The sequence below is a fragment of the Anopheles gambiae genome, chromosome 2 (assembly GCF_943734735.2).
Source record: "Anopheles gambiae chromosome 2, idAnoGambNW_F1_1, whole genome shotgun sequence".
In the NCBI taxonomy this organism is placed as follows: Eukaryota; Metazoa; Arthropoda; class Insecta; order Diptera; family Culicidae; genus Anopheles; species Anopheles gambiae.
The window spans coordinates 96,397,438-96,416,993 of NC_064601.1; the positions used below are offsets into that span (position 1 = coordinate 96,397,438).

Genomic DNA, 19,556 nt, shown 5'->3' on the forward strand with positions numbered 1-19,556 from the left:
AACAAAGACATCAAACGTAAAAAATAACAACTACAAAAGACTTCTCCTGGGAAATTGATTAAGATGACAACAATGAAGAAGGAAAATTCAAAATAATTGCAATTTTAAAGTATCCACGACAAGATTTAATTGATATTTTGATTAAGGCTCTAATTTATCTTTCCAAAAAAATAAAAAGGGAAATTCCTTGTGTATAGGTCCACCGGGTGTCCGACAGGTGTTTTTTCACCCGACCTGCAAGATTCACCCTTATCAGCTGATGTAATGTGCGCTGAGCAGCAGCGTGCCCGCCACCCGGAAAAGTCGTATAGAAATGATTTATCATTGCAAATTATTGCCAATCTTGTTGTTTTGTCCCTATTCCCCCGGGGACAGGTATTCGATGTAAAACAAGCCCTTTTGTCAGACCACCGAACCGCCAATCGCTATCGGTGAAAGGAAGTTTGGGGCAAAAAATAGAAACACACGCGGGACACATTCCAGGAATAAATTCCTCCTTCATTTATGAGGAGGGGGGGTCGAAGGTAGCGGCCACTTACTACGCGGCAATACAAATTACAAGCACTAATTAAATAGCACAACTTTGGGCCCTTCCGGTGTTACACAGGGGGCGGTGGGAAGGGAGAAAAGGGGGATTTTGACCCTACCTGTAGCAAACTGGAGCAGACACTGCTTATCAGAAATGGTAACAAACTTGTCGGGATCTGTTGAAAGTGCCTCGTCGTTCCTGTTGGGCGATAGCAATGCTTAAAACAATACCAACAGGAACGCAAGAAGCTACTGTGTGTGTGTGTGCCTTTGTATGTGTTGTGTACCGCTTAAAATAGTATCATTTCCGATGTCGTCAACCTGGCTGGCGGAGACATTACTGTCAGGTGGGTAGGGCCGGATAGGGCTTTGGGAAGCGCAATTAGAGTGTGTAAGGGGACACGAAAAAACAAGGACAACCGCGGCAGCTGCTTATCTTAATCCAAGGTCGTGCGTTTATTGTAAGTCTGTGCTGCAGTAGCGATAATAGAACCCAAAAATCCAAAAGTTGCTCCATCATGGAATGATGAGTTTAGTATCGATTTGTGTGCTAAATTGTGTCAAGATCTTGTTTCAAAGGCAAATATGTCTTAATTTTTTACATTATTTCATCCTTAAAACCTCAATAATGAACGACTCCGGCCATCAGCCCGAATGACATAACGTCGCTGAAGCGTCTCTTTCGCGTGACAATGCTTATCAATCGACTTTCGGGCCTAAAGTGTTCAAGTCAACGGCCATAACCTTTAGAGCAAAGCGAAATAAAGCACTTCACATTATTAAATTTAACCGACCGCTCCGGATGATAAGCGAACCCATCCACCCACCCACTCATGGTATCGGCATACCAGTGCCATGCTGTCATCCGGACGCCCCAACCAGGGTGAGGATGTAATCAAACTTCCCTCTCCCCATGACCACCGTACTTTGTTGTTGTTGTTGTTGTTTGATAAAACAATTGATAAAGCGCGGCCCAAGATTGTAATCATGGGCAAACATTCCGGAAATAGCGATCGATTGTGGAACCGAACGGATGGAAGAGTGGCCTTTTGGAGGCTTTTGTGGGTCGATCGGTTGGTGCAGATTTTGCGCTGGTTTTTACTACCTTCCCACTAGCTTTGGGGGATAGAATTTAAATCACCCGAGAACAAGACCCCGGCAAGTGGGAGGGAGAAGGAGGAGGTGATGGAGGCTCTAATGGGTCCAGTCCAGCGGTTGGCACCACTGTAAACAATCCGCAAACGAACCGCACTTGCCAATGTCCAATTACTTGTTCGCAGGCTGGTAGAATGTTCAATTTCCAGATCAGATCATAACTCATAACACCCCACCGACCGTCCCACCGACCCTCCCACCCCCGTCACCACCCCGTGGTGTGGGTTGTTTTGAATTGTCGCTTCGTATGCACGTCGCACGCCGGGTGGATAACGACACGGTTGGAAGTGCATTCGCGTGGAAGTGCATCGTGTGCAATCGTGCGTTGTTTATCCTGGAGCTTAGGTTGGTTGTTTTTTTTTTTGCTATACGATTGATTTGCCTGAACCTAGTCTGTCTTTGTTGTTTTTTTTTGTTGTTGCTGCTTTGTATTAGCGTGTTCGCGGCTGAACACATTTAATTAAATGGAACACACAGCCTCGAAGACGTCAAAGCGCGAGGACGCCGGGATGGTAACAACTTAACTGAAATTAGTGCGAAAGTGTAAAGGGAGAGAGAGTGAGATAGGGGAGGGGTGCGCGGAAATTACCCACCCGACCAAATGGAGCACTGGACCGTAAATCAAACGTTTCAAATGATGTTGAACCAATCGTATGAGTGTTTTGTTTTTTCCTCCCCAGTTAGCTTCTCTCACTGTGTAAAAGTGCATTTCCATTTACAACAACTGTCCGGGCCCGGTTGCGTTCGGTTCGAACCAGTGGATCATAAAACTAATTGGTAATACATATTCAAAGACTAAACTTCGTTTGGGAGGGAGAGGGGGTGGACGTGCTTATCTAACGCTGCTTACCGTTTTGATAGCCATAGCGTTTTTGTTTTTCTACGAACGGTTCCGAGGCTTAGCCTGCTGGAGAGCTGAGATGCAGATGCCAGCGCGTGTTTAAATATTTATAACTCTTAATTTAATTTTTACGATTGTGTGTAAATTGAGTGATTAAACGGGTGATCGCGGGCAGGTTTTGTGCTGTTGATTGGTTGATTGGACCAATACGTACCGGGAGTACCTGCCTGCCTTTGAGAGCAATTAAAACGCGCATGCAAGATCAATCGAACTAGATATGTCAACTGGGGAATTGGCAAGGATAAGGCACTGGTAGTGGTTTGGCTGCTGTGCAAAAGCATCGTTATCATCTTAATATACTATATGTTCTAAGTTGAAGTTGTGGCCTTAAGTGGATAACAAGACAAATATATCTATCATTACTGTGTGGGTAGTTGTTCATTGCGTGTGTAAAGAAATTGTAGAAACTCTGTTAGTTTGTCTGTAGGTCGTTATTATTGAAAACCACTGTGGACTAGACAGGATTAGGAAAAGTATAAAAGTAAGTAGGAAAAGTTTGATACCGTCAACTGGAGGACTGGTTTAGGGCGATTTCATATATCAGCACACATTATGGTCAGTATTGCAAAATCTCATGAGCACCACGAGATGTTCACCAACGAAAACAATGAACATATTCGTGGTAGCTTGATGCTCATTGCTGACAGTCAATAAAAGTGTGCCATGACATGCTGAACACGACATGTGAATTCTTGAGTCCAACGCGATACTCTGACTGACAAGCTTAGCTTAATACCGGCGCAAGCATAATCATGATTCTTTTTTTTTCTGGCTGTGAACAGTGCTGCCTAATGCCACTGTTTCAGTAACCAACACACATGACTTAAACGAATCTCAAATGAGATCACGTACTCAACTGAGATGATCAGAGGTGAGACTCAAACAGTTGGTGGATCAATCAAATGCTTGGTGACATTTTGTTTAGCACCCAACTCTTGGTCACTCACTTGGACACGAGATTTTCTGTCGATTATAAACACGACATTCTTAGAATATACCTGAATCCTGTCTGCTTTGATGGTCTGTTGGGTCAAGCAGGGCGAGGAAACATGCTCATTTTGTTGCTTGGGACCACTCGCACGCATCGCATATTTTCCATGACTACTGTGATGATCACTGACAGAAAATGTCACGACCAAGTAACTGACCAAAAGTTAGTTGCACATAATGTCAGCAAGCATGTGATGGTCGCACCAACTGTTTGAGTATCACCTCTGATCATCACAGTAGAGCTCGTGACGCTGACATAATTTTGTTTTAGCCGGAATTTTTTCATGACTATGTCAGTGACATTTTACAGAATTGATCACAGTAAAAAAAGTCGCCAAAAGTTTCACGAAACATGTATTGTTCACACCATTTCGTTTCAGTATCACCTCTGGTTATCACAATTGAGTACGTGACGCTGACATGGATTTTGTTTCAGTCAGATTTTTTATGACATTGACATTTTGCAGCACTGGTTATGGCACAAATATAGATAGCATTTTGTGACATTTGTGGGTCAAATTAGATTATCCCAAGCTACATTGAATTTTAAGATCGCTCTGTTATTTCATGTGTCGTTATTGCTATTTTTTTATAAATTTTAATATAAAAAAGGTTATTGATCAACTGGCATACTTCAACACTAACTACGTTTACACCTTTTGCTAGTGGTTATTTTACGTCTTTTTTGTAATTTTAATGCTAGAATGTAGTCTTGTCTATAATTTGAAGTTCTTAACGACATAACGTTTCTACAATGGCCTACTCATTCGTACAACATACGACACGTCTCAATTACAGTTTGTTTCCGAGTGATGCGGTTAATGCGATTCGAAGGCGATTCGTAACTGGAATATCACAAATATCACATATTACAACCAAAATGTGTTTCATAAACAGATAGTTTTTTTTTGTTAATAAAGTACGTTAGTTTTATGGGCTAAATTTCTTCTATGAATGTTATTATGTTTATTGAAATCTTTTACAAAATTGTATTAATTTAGAAACATTTAAGAATATTAATTGTTTATCCCCAAGACAATGCCATTTATTACCGGTTATACCCCCTTATTAGCTCGAATAGAAAGAGATATTACAACAAAACAACCATTGTCACTCCAACACTATTCCTAAGTATTGCTTTACTTAAATAAAAGATGTAATAATCTCATTATTGCTCTAAGATAAAGCCTATCTGAGTACCTTCTCCAATGATTAAACTACCTTTTAGGGAGATAAAATTACAATTACATTGAATCCCGCAATGTGACATGTATTGCTAATTCCCTACTACCTGGAATCAACCGGATCGTTTCACTATCGATTAAGCCAAATGGTAATTTAACCACTCCCAAAGCCTTATCTTCATCAAACACGCGTACGTGACATGCGTGAAAGCGTGCGGCTCTAATTTAATATTGAACTAATAATCGATCGAATGATCAGCATACCAATATGCCCAATTTAGGTTCTTCCAGACGTCTAAATTGCCCCCCCCCCACCCCTCCCCTCATCACCAATTCGACCGATACGGTTTCTATCCATCATGCCTCCTCACCCCAGCAGCGTTCACACAGTGGCGGCACAAATTTCATACGCTAGAATTATTATTCCATAAGCTTACACGTTTTCCCTCTGCCGCCATCAGTTAAACATCGGCAACATTATTTGCCTTTTGTTGTTGTGGCGGCGTGCCCGACGATCGTGGCCTTACATCTTTAAACTTAAATCAATCAACTTTACCGCCCTCGCGTAATAATAAATAATTCCACTTTTGCTCGCGCCACCAATCATCATCGTCATCATCATTGCAGTGTGCGATTTCATATTTGCTTACCGGGCCAGCAGTGTAGTCCTTTCAGGGCGAGACCGAGACAGTGGCAGCATAAAACACGGAACACGATCCGTGGTGTGGTGTATAGCTGATTTGCTAGCCCGTCAGCAGGGCAACGCAGTGGATGAACGTGTTGCGATTTGTGTGCTGATGTGGTGATGATGGTTTTGCTATGGATTTGCCCCTTCACCACCCCATTGAGGTGGACACATTGATATGACACTCACGTGGTCAACATAAATCGGTTTGGTTTCGCTTGGCCGGCAGTGTTCCGCCGAGGTACGCCTTTTGTTCTTTAACCGCCGCGGCGGCCGCACGGTAGCCATCCTGCCAGTCCTGCTCGTAGTGGTCGCTGATGGGCACAATGAGGTTACGTTCCGTGGTTTCCGGCGTAGTACGCCGTGGATAATTAATGGAGTGGTGAACCACTCGAACGATTTCTAGTGCGGGTTTTTCGAGGCGTGTGATGAGCCTAGCTGGCTGGCCCAATTCGAGTAGCTAGCTGCTGCTGGTGTGTATGGTTATAAAACTTCATGATTGGGCAGTAGCATAACACCAACAACATGTGTGTCATTGAGGATAATAGTGTGATTAAAATTTCGTTTACACCTCAAACCGAGTACACGTTTCGATCGGGCTCGGTTCTAAGCGCGGGCTACAGTCGCTTAGGAGCAAGAGCAAGGGCCAGTAATCAGGTGTACGCCGCAAATGCGAAGGCTAAACGGGGCAAGGTTGTCCGGGGCTTGAATTATGTGCTTGAATAATCAAACGGAGTACGGAGTGCCAGTGTGTGCGGTAACGATGGTAATCAAGCGGGACAATTGAGTGATTACACTCGCGTCGATGGTTGTGCTGCGATGTAAAGCTGAGCCGCAATAACTGACAGAAGGCTAAATGTTTTCGATGTAAATGCGTGTTTAAAGGTGGGTGGAATTAATGTTCGTTTTGTCATGGTTTTTGGTTTGGTGTATTGTGCTTTGCGTAAGAAATATCCTCGATGCGATGTTGTTGTAGTAAAAGGGATCGTGAAGCAGGAGGCAGCCAACGTATAATACGTAGTATAGATCCGTGATAGTTATGATACCTAAAACATGGAACCTCTAGTTATTATAGATTGAATGATGGAAATAATAATAAGAGCAAAAGTATATAGACTACAGGAGCAAAAGATCACATATTTATTGTGCTTTTGAAAGAAATGGTTTAAGTTCCTGTTTTTTCAATAACTATCAATCAATAAAATTTCCTTTAATATGGGTTCACTGAAGTACAGGAATGAAATGCAATCCATAAGCTCAATTCAATTCAATTGAATTGAATTTGGGCTCAAATTTTCCAGTAGTAATGATTAATCTGTAAAATACTGTAATAATAACTTGAAATGATTCTGGTCTTCATCGACACATCTAAAGATCATTTGTGAACTCACCGTGGATCGTAGGATCGAGACTTGGGTCTTCCATGGGTACACGTGTCGTTAACAATGAGCTCTTTTATATTTTAAGCTAGAAAGCTGAATTTTCATCCTGTTAGTGGAACAATATTTATCATCCGAAGCTTCATCATTACAGGGTTTTCAGGGGTTTTCATAGTTTTGGGACAATCTTTTGATGTGATGGGAATTGGACTGCATAGCACCCTTTTTGGACAAATCTAAGAATTTCAAAGTCTCCACTTATAAAAACTGGCTAGTATCGTAAACCCCTCAAATGATAGAAATCTGGTAGAAATCTGGAACCTACAGTCTTTAAGTACCGGATCTCCCCTAGTCAATCTTTCCCTATATCATATATGTTTTTTTAGATGTGTTTTTATCCTGATTTATGATGTACAAGATATGATTTACAGGATCGCATGATCAGCATAGGACTTGATCATGCAAAATTGAGTACTAAATATATTAATCATCTCTAATAGTACTAGAACTACTAGCTACGAAGTAGTACATTCTTTCATTATCATTCAGAACCTACGAGGTCTTCTGGAAAATATGGATGTTCTAGTGCATTAACATTTAATAAACGTGAGGAGAGATTTGATTTGTTTACTTCAAAGTTAGTCACTCACATTACCAAACAATCATCTCCCTACACAAAACTACAAAACAGGTACCATATTTGAAAGCCTTTTACGCAACGTCTAAAACGGATCGCAAACAAAATGCTAACAATCATCCTTTACTTACACCATGGTCCGTTTGGGGGCACCATAATGGTAGTTCAATTAAAACTTATCGCCAACCCTGGCCAGGTGTACTACCCCCGGTGCCAGGTGCCACAGGTTAATGTTGTAGGTTATCCCAATAACGATGCCGACGATGGGGCTTGTTCAGTTTTTAACGAGCCGATTGGAAAAGCGGATGATGATGATCATGATCAGGTGGTGCACTCAACCCCTCTGCAGACGGGGTTGACGGTGACATTTGGCGCGATCCTCTATGGGTGGGGGAGGTTGTAGTGGTTCGTGATCGATCCGTTCGTAGTTTTGCATTGATCAATGCACAAACGAACCCAGTGATTTCTCCTTACGATCCTTCCCAATCCCCCCCGTTGGATCGACCATCTGCAGGTGCGGCTTGGTACATTGAAATCCATCTTCACCATTATTAGATGAGCTTGGGTTTATCTGGGCAACGCTTGCTCTCTCTCTCTCGCTCTCGCTCTCTTGTGCGTTTTGGCTCGCTTTCATTCCCATCTCAAGCATTTCGCCCCTGTCCGCGTCTTGAAAATGGCCATCACGGGGGTGCGGCACGCTTTGCATCTTTGCAACCTAGCCGATCACACATGCACTTGTGCATGCATCGGTTTGCGTTGCATTGAATGGGTTGGTGTTTTTTTCCTCTTCCTTCCCTGGCTGCTTTAGGTAATTCGACGCTTCGCTTGACTTGTTGAGTTCACGGGGGACACGATCGAACGACGGAGCGACGGTGGCGTTGAGAATGGTGGAAAAAGGGTAGAATCGGAAAAGAAAAGAAGGGCACGTTTAGGTCGCCCCGATCAACGGGGAACCGAACATATTGGCAGATAACATGAATACGTCGTCGTCGGGTAATTGCATTTAATTGACATTTGAATGTATAATCGATGTGAGAATATCTAATTTATTGTGTTCATAATTTTGCCTTTATTTAATTGATATTTTGCTCTCGGCTTTGCTCAGCTCGGCTCGGCTCGACTCAACAGTTGTAAGGGGAAATGGCAGGAAGGAAGGGTGTTCCCTTGCAGTTTGATCGTGAGTCCGTTCAAGATCTGTCGGACAGCGCCAGCTGGTTTCCACGACGCAAACGGGGGACAAAAAGGTTGAGAACCATAAACTCATAATTCAACCCATGGCGGACGACGAATTCGTGCCCCGACGCTTTCGTACGACACAGTGGTGGTGAAGGCAGCGTTTAAAAAGTCATAATTTATAGAGCGAAGCAGTAAAAAGGTGGAAACATAATTGTGAAGGTAAATAAAATAGAAGTATTCAAAAATGTTTTGTCAAAAACTGTGTGTTACTTGATATTACATTAGGAAACAATGACAGTACTTGATTACATATAAAATAATAACATCATCCAATGCTATATCCCACCGTTTCTGTGACCGACAGCAGCAAGGAAGCAAGTTTCCGACTCGCTCCCGTCCAGTGTCCGTCCACCTGGACAGCTAGACGCGTTAGACGTCGCCCCCGGGGACAAGATAACCTGCGACTTCCCGCTGACCGAGCCGGGGCTTCTGGAAGTGGCTGGATCGTGCAAAAAGCGACAACCACCTACAGACGTGCCAGAAGTGCTGGCAGCGCATTCTAGCACGAAGGTGTAGGTGGTTTAATCGTCGGCCTATGACCACACGCAACAGAATCAAATGGTTTGCTCGGTTTTTTATCCGGCAAAGCGCATTTAGAAATCTTATCTTCGTTCAAGACCGTTGGCCGTAGAATATAGTGAGATATGCTGCTGTGATTGTGAACCGTTGACCTTCTGTGTGGACGTGAGCACAAAATGCTGCCCGTTCGGGCATAAGTGTTAAATAACCAATAATCGATAAAGAACCAGCATTGAATGGCATATAACAGCAACGAAAAGTCACTCCCCTTGTTCATGCCCGTCGCTCGAGAGTAAGATGTCAAAGAAACACTAAATTCAATTGCAATCTTCACACCCCAATGGTGTGCCATTTATTCTTCACATTCTGTCGAAACAGTGCACCCCCACCCCATTCTCGCCATTGCCGCGCTCTGTTTCTAACGTTCGCCAACTTCCAGCACGAGCAGCAGTGGAACCAGTTCAAACGACACTAAATAAAGCCAATCTGACAACTGGAGCACGACTTACACTTGACTGCCACCGAGCGCGCCGAGAGTGCAGCTGCAGCACCAGCAGCACCAGTAAGAAACCTTCCCCAGTACAGTGTGGCATTGTTTTGTGCTTTACCATGTCGTTGGTATAGTTTTTTTTTGTTGTATATCCCTTCTTCATCTTCGGATGTGTTGCGAAGGATTTTGGATGTGCAAAAGTCTGCTGACTTTAGTGGAGTGAAATTGATTCAACAATCATTACCATGCATGCTGCTTTACACCGCATTCGGCAGCGACTTTGGGGAGTCAAAGAAGTCAACGTTTTGCTTCAAGATTTTTAAAAGACGTGATCATAATTTTCCTCGGAAAAAATGACACATTACGCGCGTGTCGCTACGTGAAGGATAAAACAACGCATCCCCTGTACGACGCTTAGGAGCATTCTGATGTTTTGATCCATGGTTCAAGGTTAGGTCCTTATCTTGGAGAAGCTAAAGAATGGGCACGAACGTTTCTAGCATGACCTTGAAGGATGTTTAAAGCTAGAAGTTCTAGTTTTATGACACCTATAAAGTGAATTGAGAGCAACTAGGGAGGGCGCCCTTTGTGTAAAACCTCGCTTGAAATTGCTGCTTCCCTTATTAGACGAGTAATTCACACCTACCGAGTGCCCGAAGCCCGAACCCTTTCGGTAACCAATCACCAGTAGCGCCGTAGCCGGTTATATAGCTTTATTGGATGGCATTGTTCGTATGGGAACTCCTATTTTACGTCCGTTCGGTGTGAAACTGGTACGCTTTTGTTAGGCTACTTCGAATACGGATTAGAGCCGGATCCTAAAGAGACGCAATAATATCTAATATCTAACTTCTATAATAACTCGGGAATAATATATTGGAGCTACTGGTTGGTTGCAGCATGACGCTACTGCTATGCCATTGGTCAGCTAGTCAGAAAGATGATACACGCTCATCATTTGACGCTGTGCCAATTATTGCTCTGTTTCTGCTGTGACCGTCACCTCCCGGGGGCCAAGTTGTTGGGGCCAAGTTCAAACTCACTTGGGGATTGCCCATCACGCATTAAACGAGGGGTTATTCATGCGTTCATTTTTGGCGCACAACAACTAGACTATGAGATAATAAATTGTGCTGTCTCTGTTCGGTGTGATTAATTGTTAATATAATACTAAAAACTAAGCTGTTTGTTTATGTACTTGTATGATATGTTTTATACGTGAAGCGTGATCTGCTCGTCATCTTCAAGTTAGTTAAGATAGAAACTAATTCTGCTCGGAAAGCAGGCATCCTGCTTCTCCCTCACACAGAAAGAGAAGGAGAGAGATAGAGAGGCTATTTAATATTAGGATGCATCAAACGTTCGCAAAACGTGGCCAATGCGTTCAATCTGCTGCATCAAGTGGCACAGGCACACACAGGCAGTCCCAAAAGGGGACATGCTGGGAGGCTGGGAATGCTGGGCAGCAAATTGATCAGATGCTGAAAGAATGGGAAAAAGAGAAGGAGATTCAGCACCGGTAAAATCAGTTGGAGCGAAAGGAAACCCGAATACCCAAACACTATAAATCATGTTTCGAAAGCGTTCATCTGTCCGTTCGTTTTGCGCGTTCCGCCGCGTGATGGTGCATCCGTGCCTTTGGGTTCGGGTGGTGAGATGCAGCAGCAGCAGCAGCTGGGGCAGAAGAATGTCGCAATTGAAAATGTGCACATTGATCAAGCCTGTGCCTGTTGGGTCTGCTGTCAGCTTCATTGCCATGGTAACGCAGCGGGATCAAATCACGGTAGCTCTCCTAGCTGCGTAGCGTTGGTGAGAGCGGTTAGATATCAGTCCGAAGCGCTAAGGTGTGGGTAGTGTGTGGTACGCGTGTGTGCTACGAAGTATAACCCTTCATTCGATCGATTTCCATCGTTCTCCAGTGTCATCCAGCGACAGCGATCTATTCTTTGTGGAGGACTTGTGCGAAATGCTCCCAAAACTAGAGTGTTGTTGGAGAAGGTAGTGGAGAAGGGTGGTGGCAGATGGTTGCTAGATGATCAAACACACGGATCTGCCGAAAGAGTGGTGCCACTTGCTTTCGGATCGCCTGCCACTGTGCTGCAAGAGGATTGTGTTTGATCATTGGCACGCGTTAACTGCGCTAGCAAGCAAATAGAACAAAAAAATGAATCTACACCACACAAAACTGGAACATCTTCGGAGGTGGTGAGATGATGCTGCTGCTGCTGCTGCTACTGCAGATCACGACAGCCTGGCCTTTTTGCTCTCTCTCTCTTGTTGTGATGCGTGATTCGCTCGTGCCCCACCGGTTTGTCATCGGCCGTTTGTTGTTTTTTTTGCGATCAAAATGTCACACTGATCGTTGTCCGCTGGTCGGCGTGTCTCGCTGTATATTCCAGCTGTCGTTGTGCGGTGAAGCTGCATCCCGCGTAGGGAATACATCTAACCCCCTCAACCCTCTCGATCTTCGCTCCGATCTCCGATCGATTGACGCGTGCTCAGCTTGCTAATGTGACACCGATGAAGATCGAACCGGTGCATGGTGCCTGAATTCGACCTGTACTTCCATCTTACCATGATGCGGAAGGTAAGGCGATGATGATGGGCAGCGGTACTGCAACAGCTAACATTATTTTGGTTTTTATTCCCTCCGGATGCTGCAATACCATAATGTTTTCCGCACGGTGCGTGCCCAGCGCGTACGTTGCCGGTCCGTGCACGATGGATCCATCGATGGTGAATGATAAACGGTTGCACCGGTGCGCGTTTGTCGGATGTCATCCAGCGCTTTCGTGCGGTAAGTCTGTGTATGTGTGTGTGTGTGTTTGTTTTGTTGATAAATATGTTAGAGGAAGCTTTGGGGTTTTGTTGTGAGCAACAGTCAGATGAAAATAGGAAGTATTTTATGAACATTTAAGTAGTATTTTGTATACAAAAGTCGGGGTATAAAGCGGTCGGGGAGCATATTGTGAAAAAATATACAATATAGACTACAGCAAATGTTGTTTTGTGTTTATCCTGCATCAATTAACTGGATTCCTGTTGGTTAGAGATGGGTAATTCTGATTCTGATTCATGAATCGGAATGAATCTTCAAAGTGATTAGCTGAATCTGAATGTTTTAGTTAAAAGTAGTAGCAGATAGTAGTTACGAGTGCTAAGTTGAGGGTTTGAGCTAAAATGTTCGTCCGAAAACCTTTTTTTAGAAAAAAGGCTAATGTTGTCGCCTGAGATATTCATGAATTTCTAGAGATTCTATTTTTTATAGAGATTTATATATTTTTAGAGATCAATATTTCTTAAAATATGCATACATCTTTCAAATTTCTATGAATCTGTACATATATGAATGACTTTAAAGATTAGTTTCAAGCTTCGCATTACTCATCACTGAAGATTTATTTGATTGAATCGTCTCGTAATATTTATTAAGCACAACTCTAGTGTAGATCCAAAAATTAGAAAATAAGTTAAAACTATTGAATTATGAGATTTATATGGCTAAATTCTCTTGATGGATCACAATCCCTGCCATGAATCCATTAATACGTATAAGAATAAAGGACTAAATATTGAAAACGGACCGAAATGTATGCCTTTTTATAAGTAAGATAGAGATTCTGCACTCTCATTTGATTTGAAAATATTCTTCCTTTGGGTGAATAGGCAAAATAATATGTTTGATTCTAAAAATAACGAACTGCTAAATCGAGCAAACTGTTTCTACTGTTTTGGCATATTTGTTTTGTGTTTTTGATAATAATGTTATACATGCTATTTTTGTTAGAACTTAAAAATTTATAGCATTTGATGTAAAGTAATTGAACGAGAAAAAGGAGAGCAAACGGGAGCGATAGAAAGGTTGTTTTGAAGTAAAAAGTCTTTAAAACTGAATTCTTAAACTAAATTAATTACATACAATGTAGCGATTCTGTTCCCTTTGAATTTCCAACTCCAATTCTAAAGTTCTTTTAAAATTCCTCCAAAATTGTGTCCATATGTAATGAGACATGCTTTCTCTTGCTTTCAAAAAAGTAATTAATAATTAATCACCATCACAGTGTCGAACAAACCACCAAGCCCCCTACATGCGGTCGGATACAACACAAAAACAGTTGTAACAACGGCAAACCAACAGCACACAATTGAGCAATATGTTTGAACCAGGGCACGAACACGACACCCGAACCATGTTCAAGACTTAGTTTAATGGAAATGAGGAGAGAGAGAAAGAAATTATAACAGACGTAAGAGGAGGGAAAAGCCCACATAAGACATAAAATTACACCCCGTCGCCAATGTCTGCCGGGGCGACGGTAACCGCTCCATCGCGTACCATATTTGTAGCCGTGGCGCTTCGCCACAAATGGGCAAATCGTTCCACAAGCGAGCTTCAGCAGAAGAAAAAAAAACCCTTCGCCACCTTCTTCTCCATTTGCCATGAATCTCGCCAGCAAAGGTGTACCTCGGGCTCCAGCCCTCCAGCTTCTCCACCCTTATTTACTCCACAAGAGGCTCATATTTTGCCCAATTCTGGAGCGGCCCCAGACATACCGGCCCGGACCGAACCGGGAAAGAGGATATCCCCCGATGCACTGCGCGAAGACGTTCTTCATTTTGCTTTGAAAGAATTCAACTGCACACGACTCGGCAGCATCCCGCAGCAGCATAAAGAGCGGAGCATCCTGCCTGGAACATGATGCGTTACAATTTGGTGCGCTCAAGTGTCGCGCGTGCACACATGCCATGCATCCAAGGAAAGGGGTAGATAAGGGTGCTGTTAGAGGAGTGGAAAAGAGAGCCGAGCGCGGTCAGGTGACTTGTTGAATTTTAAAACAATTAGCCTTTTTCGGAGCGAGCATGTCTGCGCGGGAGGAGGGTGATGGTCGTGGGGTGGTGGGTTGCAGGTGGATCTTAGCACGCGCGCGCGCGCTCTCCCCCCCCCCTGTCCTGGGTGGATGGGAGGGTGGAAAGCTTTGGCGCACATGCACAATGCAATTGCAGGGTTGTGGCGCGAGCCATGATTTTGTTCGTGTCGTTTAAAATGAAGCGTACTGGCGCTTGGATGCACTTTTAAGGCAAATGGAATTGCATTGCAGCGTGTCTGTGTGTTTCTGTGTGTGCACTACGGTTTGTTACCATTGGCAACGGGTACGGGGAAAGCGATCACCAGATGTTGAATAGGGGAAATTTGTGTTTTTTTTTACCCCAAAAAAAGGTATAAACAGGGCTATTTTTGAATCTAATATTGAATTCTAATAAGAAAAATATATACAATTATACAAAGCAGTTGGAAAATAATTTAAATTTATTGCCGTACATGCGATCATAAAAGAATATTTATGTATTCCATTGTGTTTGTGTCTGTTTTTTTGGTACGATTGTTTTTGGCACGCATAACAAAATGCGTCAATCATGTCAAACAAACAAAAAAATTATGCTCGCCAAAAAAATAAAACAAAACCAGAAGCAAAGCAACAGCCCCCATAACCCCCTTCGAAAAAGCCAATAATTGATGAGACCGGTCGAATGGATAATAAAAGCAATTCCCAACCGCTATGTCCCGGCAGCTCGATCCCACCGGGGTGCGGGACATTGCAAATTAATGTACTTGCTACGCCGGCCACGGAGCTGGGGCGCCCCCAAAAACATATCTTGACAGTGAAATGCAACATGCCAAACCATCACAATGGACATAATCAATCTCTCCCTGCCCCATTCCCTCCCTGGGGGAAACACGTGTGACGTGATGGAAATGATAAACGCGCTCGTGTCGTTCGATGCGTTCTTTATTTATTGTGCTTTATTTGAAAGCTGGGGAACCTTCGTCCCTTTGGGAGCATTTTTTGAAGCGACCCACGAAGGGTTTGCGGGACGGTATCCTTTGCATCTTAACTATGTGGCGAGCGCATAGCAAACGACGGTACATTAAATTGTTAATTTGAAATGAGCGTGATTCAGTGTCATTACGTATCGTTAATAGAGCCGATTTGGAGCGGCCGATGTTCTTCCGATTGTTGCAATCGATTCGCGCCAGCAAAATCCCATTCACCGCGAATCGGATGGGAAAAGAAATTGCAGGCCCGACTGGACCCCGTCTGGATTAGTGGACCCTTCCTGCTGTGGGTGCTTGTGGGCGTAGTGAAAGCCTCGTTGCTCTGCGTGGCTGGCACACAGATTGCGATCGGTTTGCAATTATGGGTTATTTGGATAGGAGCGGGATAGATAAATTAGCACCTCCTCAGCGTACAGCTTTTCTTCTTGGAGCACTTGGGAGCGGCGGATTTAATGCGGACTGAAGCGGGAGAATAATGTTGACCCAAGGCATCGGTCTGCTTACTACTGCCCTACAGGCAGGCCCCTATACAGTACGTGATAGAGATGTTTCGAGCCTTTTTATTTTCAATGCTTAAAGTATTGCATTTCATTTACTTTTTATCAACCATATTTGAATTCCTTTTTATTAAACAGATCATTCAAATAGTTGCGAATTTAATAAAATATCTAGCACTATTTTTAAACGATTTCCTCCAGCACACCGTACTGTACTGTAGTGTGAAAATTTATTGTTCCATTTGTGTGTCTGCTGCTGCTGCTGCCCACGAAAGAAGTCGTTGCTGGGCAGAAAGCAGAACAACTACTACCCGTACCACAACAAGGCTTCAGGCAGGGCAGAGGTTGAAAACAACCTTTTGGCATGTTTTTGTTGACTTTTTTTTCTCCTTTCGTGTTGAATATGAAATAGAGCAAAGCATAAAAAACAAACCCCCCGGGGAAACGCGATGGTGTAGCAAACACAAATGCAACGTGTAATTGATTTTTATGAGTTAATAATGAGCCAATGCAGACTAATAAAGAGGCAGCATTACGTTCTGTATGTTTAGTTGGAGGCGGTTGGGGAAGGGAGGGAGGAAACGGGGAGAATTTGAAAACCATGTTTTACATTTAAATTTAATTTTGAATGTGTTTGCAGATATAGAAAAGAACGAGGGGGAGAGAGAGATAGAGAGAGTAAGGATAGTTTATTTCTGCCATTTGCCTATCGGTGAAATGCATCGAACTGTTGCCTGCTTGCGACTCGGCAATCAACAGCCACTGACCATTGATTGTGTTTTTCCCTCCATCTTCCCCGTGGGTTGGGTGCAGAAAATATGTTCAAACCTTCCATCAGGTGCAATAAGTTTATTTGACTATGGTAGGTCGGGCAGGAACTGTGCCGCGCATGTTGTATTATTTACGATTACACGCTTCACAGACCACCAGTTATATCAATCAAATTTCAAATAGAGCCTTCCTTTCCTGCTCCGTTTTTTTTTTGCACCATTACAGGTTGGTGGTAAGGTAAACAAATGCTGTGCCAAAGTGTGAGGAAACGTTGCAAACATGGGGATAAATTATGGCAAACCAATAGCAAGCGGGTCCTACGCTACAGCACGTTCTCTCTCTCCCTCAGTGCTACTGCACGGTGAGCGATTATTTATTCAGAGGACTTTACTAATAAAACCCTCGGCGTCCAAAATGCACTGCAATTTCGAGTTTGGTTTATTGATGGGGGTTTCCCCCATTTGCTCGTACGCGGGTCCCCACTGGGCGACCTAGATGAGGCGTGTGTTCTTGGCAGCAACAATAAAGTGCAATTTCGCGCAGGATGAACACACCTGGGACAACAACGCCCAGCGCAGCGTAGTGATATATTTTACTATTTATTTACCCTTTTTTGCGTGCAACCAACCACCCGCCGATTGCTGGCTTGCCCTCTCAGTGTCCGTAGTAGTCCGTGGTGCGACTGGATGCACTTATTGCCTGCACGCGTCTCGGTTACGCGCGGTCGCGGCAAGACAAACAGTCGTCAGCACCGTGCGAGACGCAACCGCTTTGCCGCGGAACCGCTTTGTGGTGTGTTTGTAATCAGCCATCGAACTCTGGCACCCAGGGCGATGAGGGATTGGATCGTGATTGCAGCATCCACCGCGCCGCCTCTCACTGTGTGAGCCGCGATAGAGCGCGCGCGTAAAGGGTCTGCTGCGCCGGGTCACGCTTTATATTGTTTGTGTCCACCCTCCCCTGTCGAAAGGGTGTTGTTGTCAACAGTTTTTGTTTTGTTATTCCTTCTCTTCGTTTTAAACAATAAACTTGCGCATCGATTTGTGATAGTGGTGCTGTCGCGGTCGGTCGCGGTTTGCCAAGTGATGGCACGACAATAATATTATGGCTGAACTTGGGAACTTTGGGTTCCCGAGGGCGGGCCTTTGGGTCTTGCCTTGTTAAAGCGCTTTGCGCAGTTTTGCACCCGTCTGCTAATTAACCGGTGTCCTTCAAGGGGGCAAAACTATTAAACTATGCAACACAATGCTACGGTTACGTGGACCGCTTGCGTCTAGCGGGCTAAAATGTTTTGCCACGAAAACGTCATTTGCGTGAAATCCAATTGCAAAGGCGCGATAATACAATGAGCTGTGCGCAATGAGCGGGCAGGGTTTTTGTATTGTTCCGGGTCGGCGAGAGTACCCTGGGGATGATTGGGTGACATCAATGGGAAGCATGCGAATGTGCAACGATTTATTGCATTGCTTTGGGGAGCGATTTGGTATAAAAAATTCCAAACGAAGCATGTGGAACAAATTGATGATTCTCGGAATTATATGGATTTGCTAGAATTTCAGTAATACAAAAGAATTTTTACAAACTTTCTCTTATTTATACTTAGCTTTGAAGCTTTGACGTCGCTTGATTGTAGTATTATTTTAAATTGATTATTTTTGTGCTAATTTTTGGCATCATGTCCCAAATTTTGCCTCCTAGGCACCAATTTAATTCTCGATGCTATCGAGTTTTCCTCTCTGAGGCATTAATTTCAAACTCTAGGTCAATATTGGGATTTATGTCCATAAGATTGTCAGTTCAAGTCATATAATCAATAATTTACTGATTTGAAATTTAAGAATTTCAATTTATACGCGGTTTAAAACAATGCAATTTACAGGTTTTCCTTGATATACGTTGATTGGTGCGGAACGGAGGCAATAGCGTATTTCGAATATTAGCCTAAGTCTAATTATATTTAAATTTACTATAGTTTGCTTGAAGTGGTAGATTTTAGCTACTAAATTAGACGAAGATTACAATTTTGTGCGTTTTAAAAATTTCGAGCAAAACGGAATTTATTTTGCATTTGACATTTGATGTGTGAAATCAGTACAAATTGGTCAAAGAACTTCTTCTTCTTCTTTGGCGCAACAACCATCGTCGGTCCAGGCCTGCCTGTACCACTTGTGGGGTTGGCTTTCAACCGTTCAGCAAAGAAAAGTCTAGTTTAAACAAAAATTGCGTATCGCGAAGTCGCGTTTAGCACGTTTAGCGTATATAGAGGAATACTTGTAGTCTTCTGAGGTATCATGCGTTTTCTAGTGTTAAATTACGGTGTTTAAAATACCGTTTTTTTATCAAAATTTACCAGATGTTTTACAAAACATAATATGTTACTATTCTTATAATGTGACTTTAAATTTTTATCATAATGCCTAGAAATTGATTATTATACATTGTTGAGTAAAATTTGGATGGCCTAAGGCCATAAATTGGTGCCTTAGATACACCAATTGATGCACACAGTTATAAATTGATGCCTTAGAGCCAACATGTACCAACAATGATAATCAATCAAGCAGTTTGTTGAGTGATTTACCATGCAAGATTCGAATACAACTTTAGAATCAATTTTGTTTTAAATACACGTAGCACTTTACCACCGTTTACAACGGAGTGATGATTAGTGTGCATTTCGGTTAATTTAGATTAGGCACATTAGGGTCCCCAAAATAGGGCCACACTGTCTTTTATCTTTGTTGCGAT

At 43.1% G+C, this 19,556-nt stretch overlaps 1 protein-coding gene across 1 annotated transcript in view; it reads left to right on the top strand.

The window, feature by feature from the left end:
* The first annotated feature begins 10,894 nt into the window (after positions 1-10,894).
* Positions 10,895-19,556, top strand: part of LOC1276836 (BMP-binding endothelial regulator protein) — a 78,642-nt gene continuing 69,980 nt past the window's right edge. Inside the window, exons 1-2 of the mRNA XM_061648840.1 lie at positions 10,895-12,291; positions 12,401-12,501. The gene's annotated coding sequence lies outside the window, so the exon portion shown is untranslated. The remainder of the gene's footprint in view (positions 12,292-12,400; positions 12,502-19,556) is intronic.